General features: G+C 33.7%; 2 non-coding genes across 2 annotated transcripts; both read left to right on the top strand.

The window, feature by feature from the left end:
* Positions 1-10,072: 10,072 nt before the first annotated feature.
* Positions 10,073-10,146, top strand: Trnar-ucg. Its single transcript has one exon. It is a non-coding gene; the product is annotated as a tRNA-Arg (tRNA).
* A 6,057-nt stretch (positions 10,147-16,203) lies between these two features.
* Positions 16,204-16,276, top strand: Trnar-ucg. The gene has a single exon. It is a non-coding gene; the product is annotated as a tRNA-Arg (tRNA).
* The last annotated feature ends 212 nt before the right edge of the window (positions 16,277-16,488 follow it).

The raw sequence follows: 16,488 nt of genomic DNA, 5'->3' as shown, positions 1-16,488 counted from the left end.
TTTTGTATGCATTGCCATTTTGGGTTCTCGAAGTCTTATTTTACAAATATTTTATTTTTTAAAAAACAGGTTTCAAAATACGCTCCTCAGTCAATAAACAAATTCTCTAGCAACAAAATATTTCGCTAATTTTCGGATGTGATGATGAAACTTACGCAATTTCAGCCTACTTCAATAGAAACTTCTATTGTAGAAGCCCTTGTTAAAAAACCATATTCTCTAGAATCCGGTGAAACTTTGGATTGGTAAACCGCTTTGAGGTATAACTTGAATGATTCCTCGTATATATATATATATATATATATATATATATATATATATATATATATTTATATATATATATTTATATATATATATATTTATATATATATATATATTATATATATATATATATATATATATATATATATAAAATGAAGACGGCCATTATATACACTGATGCATTGGAAGATGACAAGTCAGTTTGATTATCGTTATTGAATCTCCGAGAAGTTGTTTATAAACCCTACTACTTTAGAACGGTACATTGTAGTTCTGTTTGAATGTCAAAAGATGATCCTCAATAAAATTAAAAATACATATTTTATGCTATAAATTATTGCAAAAGTATAACGTTGCCTTTATTGCTTTCGCTTTGTTAGAACGTGTTCCATAACGGATTTACAATGGTATTAACAAATAGAAATTATATCGATCAATTTTTTTTCATGTTTACAGTTAAGAATATGAGAATAGTAAATATAGTTATTCAGAAAATGTTATACGTACTAATACGCATGTATAACATTTATGTATGCATGTGTATAAGTAGTAGCTATGTGAATTCATTTTTAATTTCATTAGTCCGTAGTAACTCTAGTTAGACCCTAGTTACAGTGTGATGACGTTAATTTGAAAATGTTTAGATTTAATAAAACATAATTCTACGCAAATATTAGTTTTAACTTTACTATTGATGTATGGCATTATCGTTATAAATTCTAGATGATGCCCTGCATAATCGTATTTCAAAGGCTAAACCACTTAATATATTAATAGGTATAAATGTAACGTATTAGTACTCGTTGCTCTGTGTACAAATTACCAGAGTAGAATAGTTAATATGATGGATCCTTGATCCTGATGGAATCTTCATCAGGAATTCAACGAACAGAGGAGAGGAGCCATTACTCTTTATTACAGGTGTGGAGTTATTACCGAGCCGTGATGCAGTGTTGCCAATATTGATTCCAATGAACAGAAATGCCTGTTTTATGAACAAATGAATAAAAACGTACTGTTAGGAATTTTATCATCGTTTTTTCTATACGCTTGTCAGTTTTCTTTGTGTTAAAAATACATTTAAGTACTGAGTATCAAGTAACATTGTCATAAATGTCAATCAGTAAAGAATTAATAAAATTGAACCATAAAGGATGTTTTTTTATAGCAAAAAGCTGTTTCCATCTGAAAATTATAAATAAACACAATGGGGTCTTACAAATATGTACTCGTAAAGAATACTAAAATTTTCCATGCGTGCGTTAAACTTGTTGCTTGCAATTGGCTAAAAATCTAATCCTCCATCTGACAATTTTGTCTTGACATTTCAATATGTATTTATAACAATTTATTTTATAAAATGGATTCACGAAAGAATACAAAGTTTGTGGGTGTTAGTTGCTTTTTCTTATATTTGCCCCACTGTTCGCTGTGGTGACAGAAGTTCCTATGCCTGGTGACCTCAAATCTGTTTATTATTTATATCATTGCCAAAAACCTTCTACTCAAAAATTTTAATTCGGTTTGAAAGTACACGAGTAGACCTTCTTATGGCCTTAGGATACATTATATAACAGTATACATAGCTATTTGGACGGGATTTCGTGTAATTTTGCCGTTTCTGAAGAGAACGACGAGTTGAACATTCGAAAAACAATTTATTTTTATAGAAAACCGGTCTCTAAACGTTGCCTACAAGTAGTAGTTGCAAACTAGTTCAGGCTCCCAATTCGAGCACTTCAAACTGGCAGTTGCCACAGCAACTGCATCAATCAACCAATTAGACCACTGAGAAAAATGGAATCTTCTAAGCTTTATTCAGAAATCTCTTCTTGCTCCCCGACCTGGAAGTTTTGAAAAATCCTCCTTTGGAGGCAAGTACAGTGCTGTTCCATCAGAGGAACATTATTTGTTCGGACTGGCTGTCTGGGTAGCATGCATACGTTAAGTCTCATCAGACGGCTCTGAACTTAATTCATTACTTTATTTCTGTTAATCCGATCATATATCTTGATTTGTTCTCGGACGCAGTATTGGTTCCAACCACCTACGATGATCGAGTGACAACCAAAGATGTCATTTGGTAAAGATTGTTATTAAGGATGATTTGAAAGGATAATAGGATTTCGGATATTTGATATCGTTACGTGTTACAAAAACAGAGCACTACATTTCGAGGAGTGAAGTCTACCCTCTTCCTCAAAGTGTAAAAAACCCTAAATATATAAAACATTGACACAAACACTTAAACAAAAAAAAATGTCGTAATGAACTTGCCAGTATAGAATTGTGTACGCCAAAAGTTCCATCAATACCAGAATTGGTTCTCTAAAATCAGACTGGCTGGTGAAAACGGACTCAAGTGATATCACTACACAGAATCCAGAGCATTACAAACCACAAGTCACACGTATCAGGGGATTCGGAAGACTTCTCTAAAGTTGGAATGCTAATTAATACTACAGTTAGCCACCATGCTTTTGAGGTGGAAATAAGAGTACGATTTAAAGATACGGTAGATTCATATTTATCGTAGCACAATGCCAGCCCAGCATCGTACATAAATTTCATAGTTTCATCAATATCAGCAGGATGATACTGCTAAATGAACAACAACACCGAGCCTGCTGAAGGTCATTAAAGCATTGTCTAGAACCACTCCCCATTCTTTTAAAGTAAACCGTAATTAAAAGAGCACTCAGCATAGAGCTCAGAAACTTTGGACTCAGGTCTGTAAAACATAAATAATAAACACTGAGTTGTAAAGGTTCACAATAGAAGTCTACCTTCACTATATTCTTTCTTTTCATACTGTAGATATTTCCCCAGTCCAGATATTGCGTTAACTCATTTATAAATTTAAACAAGACACTAATAATAATTTGTATTGCTATAACAACAGTGTGATGGACAAAACTACTCATACTGTGACGTTTCATCATTGAATTAATTTTAAAGTTATACTTCGTAGATCACAAATTAATTCAATTAATATAAAAACATGGAGATTACAATGGATATATTTTAGATAGGTGTAAGATATTAGTTGTGTCGTACACTCGGACAGTCTATCGAGGACACTAAAGGTCGCGATAAAGGTTGCTCATAACTTAACATGCCTTCCACAAATTCCATTAGCCTAACCTTTATTAGTTAGGCAGTATTATAACTCATAATGCAGTATTAAATTCTTAAACATTGTTTGATAACCTAAGTATCAGTTGTAATTTTAGATGTAATATTATTTCCACTTTCTAATATTATTGGAGAATAGGTTTCTCTTTGCGTTATTTGAAAATATATCTGTCCATATCGTGGTACCATGATATCCTTTCAGGTATAAGTATTCAAATTCGGTGTATTTTTTTTATTCACTCATGGAAAGAACATTGCTAGGGAGAGATGCATTCTTGTAAGTCACAGGAACGACTTATGAGGAATACATAAATACTCATTCAGGTACATTCAGTCACACATCAATTAGAAATCTTAAATCATCAAAATATCAATGATATTAAAATACAATTAGGACGCCCCTATAAACGGCATTCATTTAATAAGTATTGTTATACTTATTTGTTTGTAACAGAAATGCAGTATGGTTTCTCAATTTATTCTTAGTTCCAATTAACTGAAAACGCGATAGAAATGTCAGTTGGCATGAACCATTTGGCCAAATCGTCAATACAGCGAGTGCTGACAGTAAAGTGCTTGAAATGTGATCACTCAGCCTTTTACGGACGATTCTAACACAAATGGCGGTGATTGGGCGTTTCTGAATTCTAGAGCATTACGTTAATATCCTTAAACGAAACATCATCATTGAATAAATGTTTCATAAGTGTTAGAAGTAGCCTACATAAAACCTAAACAAGTAACAATGAATGTAGACTATTAAAACATGCTTTGCATCTAATGAAAGAATGTAAATATCCGTAACAAATAAAATATTGAAAATAAGCAAATCTCCAAAATTCTATATCTTTTCACCTATGTTCAAAAAAGAAAGGAGGTTTATTTAACTGTTTCCATCTGTTTTTATATTTGTCCTCAGATATATGGCAAATTAATAGTAATAGTTCTTTTATAGCTTTTGTGGTGAGAATAAGGCTAGAAGACAATGAAGCGTACGTGTTAGTAACTACAACGAAACTGCTTGAGTATTACTCGTGTTATTTCTGATTTTGAATGCTACAGTGTCTTTGAGCAATATATGAAAACATAATGTACAAAATATCCCTGGTGTACTTTGTCAGAAACAATCTTTCACATTTGAGATATTTTGTATATAAAAAGGAGATCAACTTTTAGGCTCTCCATTTGTAAATCTAGATTCGATATTCCTTGTTTTTGTTGCTGTCTGTATAGTTATAAGTATAATAATCACTTATTATCTGATGACAAGTCACTGGATATTGCCACATTGTCGTTTCTGTGATACACGAGACTTACGTTACATTTATAGTGTAATACGATCTGATGTTGCACGATGCGCCGGATGCAATCAAATTGTATTTTCTGTACACAAAAGTTTTGTCTATGTACAGTTATTGTATAAGTTCCTTACTATTTGATACTGAGCAAAGCATCAGATGCAATCACATTGTCTTTTCTGTAGCATACACATTTTGTCTATGTACAGTTAATGTATAAGTTCCTTACTATTTGATACTGAGCAAAGCAACGGATATAACCACATTGTCGTTTCATATTTCTCGTACTTTCTCCCCTCCTTTGCTACACTCCGAGTCCCATTACCCCATTGTTCTCAGCGCCCCCCGGCAGAGTGCAGTGCAACCCTCTCCACCCTCACAGAGCTCTTACATCGGGGAGAAAAATTGTAACGCAACCATCATTCAGTTTAGCTTACCCGAAAACCACTTGCTTCACACAGTTTTGTTAATTATTATCACATAACTATTTCCAAACAGATGACTGTATCTGAAGTTGAATTGCGGTTGCATATTTACATCCTTATCTATACTGAAAGTTTTATCAAAATTTTTATTAATCTATTGTAGTAACATGTACCTCTGTAACAACATAGAAATTGATTATTCCATTGGTACTAATAAACACTGTCTGTTCACTCTCCGACTTCGGGCCCCCAAAGCATTGATCTATAAAGTTCCATTATTATGAAATGTATCACGAGATAAAAATATATTTTAGTGATTTATTTTCAGGACCGTTTAAAAAGGATAAGCCTGTTATGGAGTACCTGATAATCAATAGGAAATCTCATGCAAAGCTATCGAAAACGACTGGTCTCATATAACACATGTGTAATAAACTATTATCCTTTCACTTCCATCTTATTACAAATAATAACCAAGATATAACACTTGAGTAAGATTATATTTTAATGATTTGGAATAAATTAATTATAGTAATAAACAAATCTTTGAAACAGACTTCATGCTGTATTCAAACTTTCAATGAAACAATGAATTCAAACTGAGTAGTAATTATTTAGTTTGACTGTATATCTATAGCAGTATGAATATTAAGTTTAGTGACAATCTAAGTCAGTCACATTGTGTAGCCTACATTATATTCACAGAAAACACTTTAAAACTTCTCCAATGTTTATATAAACAATATCGTCTGACACTGAATTTCCAAGCCTCGTCACAACTCTTATGATCATTACTTTTCATAAAAGATTATAGACCAATAAATCAGTAGAGCCAATCTAAATGACTCGGGCCGCGCTATGGGCACACACTCTCTCATCCTGAAACCTCATAACTATTCATACTCACGCACCATTGTAATTCCCTGCAATTTTTCTTCATCAATTATATTATAGAGTAATATGTACTCGCACTCTAGACGAAAAGTTAAATTGTTATCTGAAAATTAAAGTGCTATTTATAGATACAGTAACATTTATGACCAGGGAATCCGAACGCTAAAACTTCATAAACTGTTTATTATATGTGGAGTTAAAACTTAATTTTATCCTGAAAATGGGGAAATTTTAATAGTTTCTACCTATATATATATATATATATATATATATATATATATATATATATATACATATACATATAGAAAATTAGACCATGAATCATGAAATTATGTAGGCAGAAACTAAATCTAGTCACAGTTGAGCCATAGGAAACCTGAAAGTTTTGAAACATTGACTATTACACTGTTTGAAATATGCAAGATACATAAAAATTGCAAATCCAAAATATTTGAACACTGTCAAAAACTAAAAAAATATTATTAAACATATTTACTCAACAGTAGTAACCTGCAGTTGCATATGAGGGGTTATGTGGATACTTTACCTCTTGGTTAACAAATATCCCTTTGGTAGGAATCTGCCTTGCCTGACCTTTTTTATAATTCTCAGCAGCTGTTTCACTTTTTTGGATGTGTTCTTCATCTAATTGATGCATGGCAACAGCACAAGTTTGCCCAATTTTTCAATTCCTACTGCTCCATAAATTAAGCATTTACATTTACAGCCTTCATGATAGCATCAACCAATTGCAGAGTAGTTAGGTTTGCGAAGGTTCTTTTTGGAATGTGAGATCAAATTTGGTCCATGAGTGTTACTCGCGAGGAACTTTTTCAACAACTCTGGATCAGCAAGGTTCCTACTATGTAATTACTGAGTGGTCTTAAGTAGTCTAACAACGCAGCACACACTATGACGTATATCGCTGACAATGCAGTCAGTCAAGACTATGCATTTAATGTGGAAATTACTTTTCCAACCAAAAATTGATGACACTACCTTAAAAAGAGATTAAAATACTAGACTTCACAAAAGAATTTTTTACACTTCAAACCATTTCAATTTGAAAACTGGTCCTAAATCAACCTTCTCTTGTGGTATTCTGCGAAGAATCACAATTGCGTGTACAGACGTAAAAAAGGTCATTGAGGTTTACAACTTTGTATTTACCATATTAAAACAAAACCTTTTCTTTTTATGCATGTAGTGTTAATATTTACCACATCTTGTACCAAAGTGAATTTGCTAATTCGAAAATAAAACAGTGCTTGCTAAGCACGGACATTTTACGCGTTTGTCCAGTAGAAGCTTGCCACTCTACGAACATTGGATGTTCTGAAAATGTGAAGTTTCTTTACTTTTGTAAATATTCTAAAAATGTAATGGATTAAGTTTCAATTTGACATGTTAACAGGTTAGTATGGAGCTTCATGTTGGAGTAGCGTGCTTATAGTAAATTCTGATGACTCGTTTAAACTGATGACATCGCATAAATAAGTTAGACAAGGTGAGCTCTTGCGTGATTCAACCCCTAATGGTAGGATGCAATGCCATATGAATTAATGGCTAATTCACGAGTTATCGATTTAATACAATTAGAAATAGCAAATATTGTATATTCAAAATACTGAACGTAGGATGCAAGAATTGAAAGCAACGTTGCATACATTCTTATTTATTTAAATAAGTATTTACATTTATAGTGAGGAGGACTAAGTATAAATAAAGCAAACATCTTAATTCACTTGCTTTTGAGACAGGAACTCGGATCCGCCATCTTGGTCTGGCATATATTCTTTATAGTCACATCATCATGTGTCCATAACTTACAACAAGATTGATTATTATAATTGTTTGATTTGTTGTTGTTGCTATGCTTTATTGTTACTTAACTTGAACATCGTTTTCCCTGAGTTATAAACAAATAAAGATAATAGAAAGAAAAAGAGAATGCACTATATTATTGGTCGTATTTTACAATGGCTCAACATTTTAGCATAATTAGTTGCTTTTATTTAAGTTAGGCCTTGTTACCGCATTTCATTAAAAGAACTCTACTGTGTGTAAGCGAATGTACTTTAATCGGATAGATTTGTTCTTCAATTATATTGTAATCTCGCAAACATGATACATCAATGAAACACAGGCAGGGATGAAAGATACCATCCGAGTATATTTTATCGTTACACGACTGCCCAAAATAAAACACACGATCTGAAAATATAATGCTTGTTTGAATAGACAATGACGTATCATTACACCTATTCGTACTAGCCTACGAAAACAACGTTTTATTAAATTTATAATAAATAATGCTGTGAATCACAGCTGATGTGATTTTTAAAATTATTGTAATTTAACATGTTATACATTTTATTTCCATTATCTTTTAAATTTCGAGTATTTAGAAAAAAATTATTGAAATATATCTGTAAAGTAGGTCAGTCGTTGGATGAATAAAAACAATGAATAAAATAAATTAATATACATGTAGGCTAGTTGATATTCCGTTTTTTTAAGTAGATAGAATGCCTACTTGTTATTTTTAAATTTTCTGTTTCTTCTTTTAGTACCTCAATTTGTTATCCAACATTGTTTTTCTTAGATTATTAATCGACTTTGTTCGGATTGCTTACTATTTTACCTAGTTATCAATATAATACTTATTTTCTTAACTGTACTTTTTAAATCGTTGTACTAATGAGCTTAAATAAATATTAAAAAGTAGTGTATAGGCAGATTTTCAGATTTTATGTGGTAAAGACCGCAAACACCACATAAACACATTGAAACACTTGCTGACGATCAGGACTGGTTGAAACGGTTTACAAGAGCCGCCATCTTGGTCTATCAGCCAGTTTTACTTCTGGAATATGAAGGCCTATTTTATTCATACTTAAAACTCAGTGGTATTATAACGCACAAACGGGACTTAATTTACTCCACTCTATAACATAGCCTTAAACAATTGTTTATGGTTATATATAATAAAATCTTATATGGTCTTATGGTTTATGGTGTTAAACCTTTCCGATTCTATATGTAGTTTTAAATATTTTTATATGTAAATTCTCACTCTAAATAAATACTATAACTACAACTAGGCACAATTACACTATTTACTATTATATATTCTTCATCTGTGTGTAAAAGTTTCTACTTGAAGTATAGTTATTCTAAAAATCCCAAGTGCTATCCAAAACCGATCGAAGATGGAGTGGGAGGCAAACGGGATAAGCTTCCACACCGCCACGGGTGTAGGCTGAATGAGGGGGCGCCGCCGCGGTTTACACTGAAGCAGGGAACATGATAACACGGTCACAGTCTACCCTTTCTTCACTCATGATGAACATATTGATTTGAAGCGATATTCTATATAATAGACAAGTTCTTAGATTAGATACTATGGAACTTAACTTTTAAAATTTGTTTTGTATGAAGCACAATGCCCAGGTTACGCTTGCCCTGGGCGCCTCCAACCTGGAAAATGACAGCATCCAAAATATATTTTATAGTAACATATCGACAAATTAATAGCATTTAAAAACGCAATGGCTGAAAAGATATTGCTTGTTTTTATAAACAATGAGGTCATCCGTCTATCAATATAACTTTTTATTATACTTCGAATAGATTTTAATTATCAATTTCTACCCTCAGTCTATGTTTGCTGGTATTTCTTTAAGCATCCCGCAACTATCGATTGGCCAGGGGCGATATACTTTAGTACCTATACGATTAAAGTATTCCCACAGTATATCCATTAAAGGTTCCGGAATTAAAAATTGTAAAAATTTTGTAGCCAATGATATAAAGTAGGCTACATATTTCATATTTATAAATCTAGAAGATCTTTCACAGAGATTAGATGTTTTCTAATCAAACTTTGTTGATTTCTTTTTGACGAGAACATTATAAAGTGCGGTATGAGCATTTTATTCAATGAAATTTAGATCATATTTGTACTAATGCACGATACTATATAAAAAATATCTTACAAGATTGTATATGAAATAAGGTTTTAAACCCACGGCTTTGAAGCGCTCTAGAACCTTATAAGACCGTGTGGCCTAACGGATAAAGGCGTCGGACTTCGGATCCGAAGATTGCAGGTTCGAATCCTGTCACGGTCGTACTTTTTTGCACCTCTCAAATATGCTATTTTATTGTCACCGATCAATGCTATTTGTGATACCTCTGATAGAGGCTTCGTCCTTGTCTGTGTAGACGAGGTATTATTGTCACTGGCTCTGACACATTCTCGAATTGGTACTTTCTCTCGTCGGTAAGGGACGTGCCATGCGGTGATTCTGGAACGATTTGTCATCCCAAGTTAAGATTTATTGAAGTTATTGGAGACTGGTCTAATTTAAGTATCACTTAGCTCCTTGTAGGCATCATTCGATTATAAATGCTATGTTGAACTTTGAAAACTAATTATTGTTTTTGTTTTTTATATATTAAGTATACAGGGTGTCCAAAAAGTCCCGGGTCGGTTGAATATTTTTCAAAATATTTAAAATAGAGCTACAAAACCTTACACAAAGTTACTGGACATAAAAATCTATTTTATCACATATTCAGTCATCCGCTACTTCCTCAGGGGGGCGGCCCGCTAGGAGTCAGAAGAAAATCTTAAATGTAAGCATAGGTTGATATGCATATCAAATAAAAGGTCTTTATTAGTAGAGTATAGAGCCACAAACCCGACCTCAAACGGATAACCGAGTCAAAAATGACAGCCGTTCAAAGATGGCTAGAGTTTGCAACTTAGGTTAATGTAACAAAATACATTGATGAGATTTTTGACTTTAACTTTCCTAACATTAAGAAATGGACATGAGGTGTTTCTTGAGGTGTTTGAGGGTCATTTGAATAACTCATTAAATTGTAAACAGTTTTGGGTTAGTAAAGTTAAAATCAAAAAGCTCATCAGTGTATTTTGTTACATTAACCTAAGTTGCAAACTCTTAGCCATCTTTGAACAGCTGTCATTTTTGACTCGGTTGTCCGTTTGAGGTCGGGTTTGCGGCTCTGTACTCTACTAATATAGACCTTTAATTTGATATGCATGTCAACCTATGCTTACATTTAAGATTTTCTTCTGACTCCTAGCGGGCCGCCCCCCTGTGGAAGTAGCGGATCACTGAATATGTGATAAAATAGATTTTTATGTCCAGTAACTTTGTGTAAGGTTTTGTAGCTCTATTTTAAATATTTTGAAAAATATTTAACCGACCCGGGACTTTTTGGACACCCTGTACATAAGCGCGAACAATAATTATGTTCAGAGAATTATTTTTTTATCTTGCTTTCGTCTCATACACTCAAATTATATAGACTGTGATCTATGGATCTATGTTAACATATACTATTTTTGGAAGGGCAAAACCTGAATATTAATGCTATAACTCCAATAACGTTACTTGCAATAATATATCTTCTTCTGTTTGTAAAAGTTTCTACTTAAATTATACTTATTCTACAAATCCTACGTGCTATCCAGACATGTTCGGAGAATGAGGGAGAAGGCAAGCGGTTGTAGGCTGAATGAGTGGGCGTCGCTACGGGTTGGCTGAAGCATGAAGCACGATAATAACACAGCCACAGTCTACTCTTACTTCACTGATAACAGGCATATGGGTGTAAAAACGATAATCCAAATAATAAACGTCATCTAGTCTATCAGTATGAATGTGTATCTTATTTGGAGTCTGAAATCTAATATACTATACAGCCGCATGTGAAACTGACTGACTGATATATGTATACAAATTCTAACCTACTTCTAGAAGTGCTGGAAACTTGAAATTTGGCACACATGTACCTCTTGCCGTGTAACCAACAGGAAAAGTCTGAAAACCGGGAATTTTTAATTTTAAACACCTCAAAAAAAATTCGGAAAAAACGCGCATTTTTTACCCTTGCAGGCCTTTTTTGTAAGCCCGATAGCGGGCGAACTGATGGAGCTAGCTCTTTAGCTCTATCTTCCATGGTTAAGCGACAAAATGCTCGAATATTTGACATTCCAGAGATTTTTTCGCTAAAAATAATGTTTCGAGCCCGATAGTGGCCGAACAAGTTGGTCGTAGCTCAAATCTGATTGAACTATCAAATTAGCAAATTGCGCGATCTACAGAAATGCAATGGGATTTAGGAAAGAGTGCAATCTATAAAAAAGGTCTAGTAACATTTTGCCCTATCCTCAATGGTTTGGCCGGAAAACGCGTTTAAACGCATTAATTTTTTAAGTTTTCCGTTAAAATTGTGATTCTGGGCTACATTGCAGCCAGCAGTTTAAGTTTAGCACAAAATTAAAAATGTGATTTCAATACAAAATAAGGCAATCTACAAAAAAAGGTTTAGTGATTTTTTACTCTATCTTCATTGATTTAGCCGTAAAACGTGATCATGTTGAAAATTGTACTTAAAAACTTACCTTCCGGGCTCGATAGTGTGACCAAACCGTTGGTTCTAGCTTAAATCTAAAAATTATTTTGATTAGTAATTAAAACGATCTACAAAAAAGGTTTTGTAGCTTTTTCCTCTTCTTTATTTTTTTGGCTAATAAATGCTAGTATTATGTAATTTTGACGGGATAATTTTGTTTCTGGAGTGGATAGCGGTCGAACCTTCAGTCTTAGATTAAATATGAAAGTTTCCACTAATATAAAATAACAAGATGTACAAAAAAAGTCTAGTAGCTTTTTGTCGTATATCCTTTCGCAAGCCCGAAAACCGCCTTAAATAGTAAAATATTTGTCGTGAATTGGCAATTTTTGGAGATTTTAATTTATATGCGACTAATATTTGCATAATTCATTCCAAATTCCGATTGCACTTGCTTTGCTAGGTTAACGAGTGAATCCAACCCCAGATTTGAAATTGGCTAAGAGTTAGCTAAGCGTCAATAGTAGATAGGGACATAGTGCTTTTTAATTAATTTAATGAAATAGTGATTCCTTATCAACACTCTGGTGTGGAACAACAATTTCCTAAGTAATTATTGTAACCTCTGATCAACGTTTTTTTTTTTTTTTTTTTTTTTTTTTTTTTTTTTTGATCAAAATTACTGTACAGATATTTTTGTAGCACAGACACACATTTCCCACACTTCTTATGACCCCCGATAACATAACCCCCCTCCCACGAATTTCCTGGTAGATGAATTCCTGATTAAATTAGACCCCCTGATCAACCTAATAATCTGATAAAGGTAGTTTTTATTTTGTTTACACTAAGCAATTCACCATAGTTGGCCAGTGCAGTCTTTTCTCCCAAGTTCTGTACTGCAAAACCAGAGGTCGTAGATGAAATCAGATAGCAGAATCCTCCTTCAATTTTAAATTTTCTACAAGAAAGGTTTAGTCACTTTTTGTCGTATCTCTAACGGTTAAGCCGCAAAATGCTCTTTAAATCAAAACTTTGGTTAAAATTAACCACCCTACTTTCGTAAACGACTGACTAGTATACGTCTAATTGGCTGAGCGTTAGCGAAGGTAACATTAAACCCCCCTGGAATTTCCTTGTATGACCAGAAAACCGTCTGAGTAAATTAAACCCCCTGATGTCTTAAACCACGGTAACATTAACCCCCCCCTAGGAATTTCCTGGTATGACCAAATAAACTCCTGAGTAAATTAAACCCCCTAATCAATTTCTTAATCTGTTAGATATTACTGACAGATTGAGTACAGGTAATAACACAGCTTTCCTCATAACGCCCTGTGGTACCACGTAATCTTTTAACCCTCGATAACATTAACCCCCCTCCAGGGAATTTCCTGGTATGACTAGATAAACTTCTGAGCAAATAGTAACCACCTGAACAACTTAAAAATACTGACTTAGGGTCGGTTTTTAATATATTTACACTAAAAATTCACAATAGCTGACCAGTGCAGACTTTTATCCCAAGCGCTGTACCACCTAAACCAGACGTTTTACCTCAAATCTGAAAACGGAATCGAAAACAAAATTAAATTTCCGACAAGAAAGGTCCAGTCAGTATTTCCTTGTATCTCTAACGGTTTAGCCACAAAATGCCCTTAAAGTCAAAAATTTGATTAAAACATGAAAATTCAATAAAATAGGTCTAACGTAAACACCCAGACCTCTAATATAATTCTCTGATTTAACCTCTCACCGAATACCGCTTATCCCCGATTTTGGCCAACACTTAAAAGGAGGCCTGGGGGCGTCCCATATAAGCCGCATATGTAACTGACTGACTGATAGGCGATACAAATTCTAACCCACTTGTAGAAGTGCTGTAAACATCAAATTTTGCACACACGTAGCTGGAATCTTCAAACCACTGGGAAAAGTCTGAAAACCGGATTTTTTTTACTTTTGAACCCCTCGCGAACTGACCCCTTTTTTACCCATGCAGACTTTTATTTGAAGCCCGATAGCGGGCGAACCGTTAGAGCTAGCTTCAATCTGACGAAAACACTTCAATGGGGAATGAAGTGTTCTACAAAAAAGGTCCAGTGACTTTTTACTCTATCTCAATTGGTTTGGCCGCAAAACGCGAAACGCGATTAAGTGAAAATATTTTGAAATTTTCGCCTAAAAATTTACCCTTCGGGCTCGATAGCGGCTAAAATATTGGTCGTAGCTCAAAACAAATTTTCAATGGGATTTAGCAAATCACGCGATCTACAAAACAGGTTTAGTAACATTTTGCCCTATCCTCGACGGTTTGGCCGAATAAAGCGTTTTAAAGTATTGATTCTTTAAGTTTTACGTGAGATTTTGTTTTCTGGGCTCTACTGCAGGTAAAACCTTAGTTGTAGGCCAGATTAACAATTTTATTTTAATACTAAAGGTTACGATCAACAAAAAAGGTTCAGTGACCTTTTGCTCTATCTCCATTGGTTCGGCTAATAATTGTAAATATTTCGTAATTTTTATTTAAGAACTTTGTTTCTAGAGTCGATAGCAGCCAAACAGTTGGTTCTAGCTTAAATGTAAGAACTTGTATGACTAACAATTAATGGGATCTTCAAAAAAGGTTATGTAACCTTTTGTTTTATGTCTTTTAATAATCCCGAAAGATGCTATAAATAGCAAAATATGTGTCGTGAATTGGCAATTTTTGGAGTTTTTAAATTTATATGTAACTAATATTTGTGTTATTCATTCCAGATTTAGATTGCACTTGCTTTTCTAGGTTCACGAGTGAATACAACCCCATTATAGAAATAGGCTGAGCGTTAGCTAAGCGTCAATATTAGATAGGGACAGAGTAAAAATTTTATTGTGTTCACAGACACAACACTCTCTAAAATAGGTCCAAGTGTGTCATTAACCCCCGTTAACCTCCCCCCCCCCGGGGATTTCCTGGTATGACCAGATAACCTCCTGAGTAAAATAAACCCCCTGATGTGTTACCCCCCCCCCCCCCGGTAAAATTAACCCACCCCCTGGGAATTTCCTGGCATGACCTCATGTCCGAATTTTACTCATCACCAAATCTCTTAACCCCCCTTGGGAAGTTCCTGGTAAGACTAGATAACTCCCTGATGTCTTATCCCCCGGTTAACGTTAACCCCCCTATTTTACCTATCACCAAATCACTCTTATCCCAGAATTTGGCTAATACCAAAAAGGTGGCCTGGGGGCGTAGCCCCCAGCGAGCCGAAGGCGAGTCTGTGACTATAACCTTAATAATTATCAACGTCTGTCCTTAGTCTATTTTTGCTGGTTTATTAATATGCCGTTGTATTTCACTAACCATCTCACCCCTACCGATTGTTCAGGGGCGATATACATTAGACTTGAACTAAAATACCTCCACATTATATCCATTAAAGGTTACAAGTCTCTGTTTATAAAATATTTTTATTTTTATTTTCATTATATGACTGAGTAAAAATACAATTGACATTTAATAATTTAGAATTAAAAATCTTATGAATTTTGTAGGCAATGATATAAAGTAGCAACATATTTCATATTTATAAATCTAGAAGATCTTTCAGACAGATTTGTTAATGTTTTCTAATCAAACTTTGATGATTTCTTTTTGACGTTTATAAAGTGCGGTATGAAAATTGTTTTTCAATTAAATTTTAGTCATATTTGTAGTAATGCACTATACTAAATAAAAGATATCTTTTAAGATTATATTATATGTGAAATAAAGATTTAAATCCAGGCCTTTGGGGCACAAAAGAACCTCACATGACCGTGTGGCCTAACGGATAAGGCGTCGGACTTCGGATCCGAAGATTGCAGGTTCGAATCCTGTCACGGTCGTACAATTTTGTATCTCTCAAAAATACTAATTTTTTGTCTACTGAAATATAACTTATTGGATTGCTCGGTATATGCGAAGCAATTTCCAAAGATTTTTTTTATTTCCTTTCATTGTGGTCTCTTCTATTACATTATATTGCAATCTCTTGATTTTATTTTTCTGTGACCGACAAATATATTTTTTATCCAACATCGTTTCTGCTATGCTATAT

This window comes from Homalodisca vitripennis, chromosome 4, assembly GCF_021130785.1.
Source record: "Homalodisca vitripennis isolate AUS2020 chromosome 4, UT_GWSS_2.1, whole genome shotgun sequence".
In the NCBI taxonomy this organism is placed as follows: domain Eukaryota; kingdom Metazoa; phylum Arthropoda; class Insecta; order Hemiptera; family Cicadellidae; genus Homalodisca; species Homalodisca vitripennis.
This window is presented reverse-complemented; position numbering and strand designations above follow the sequence as displayed.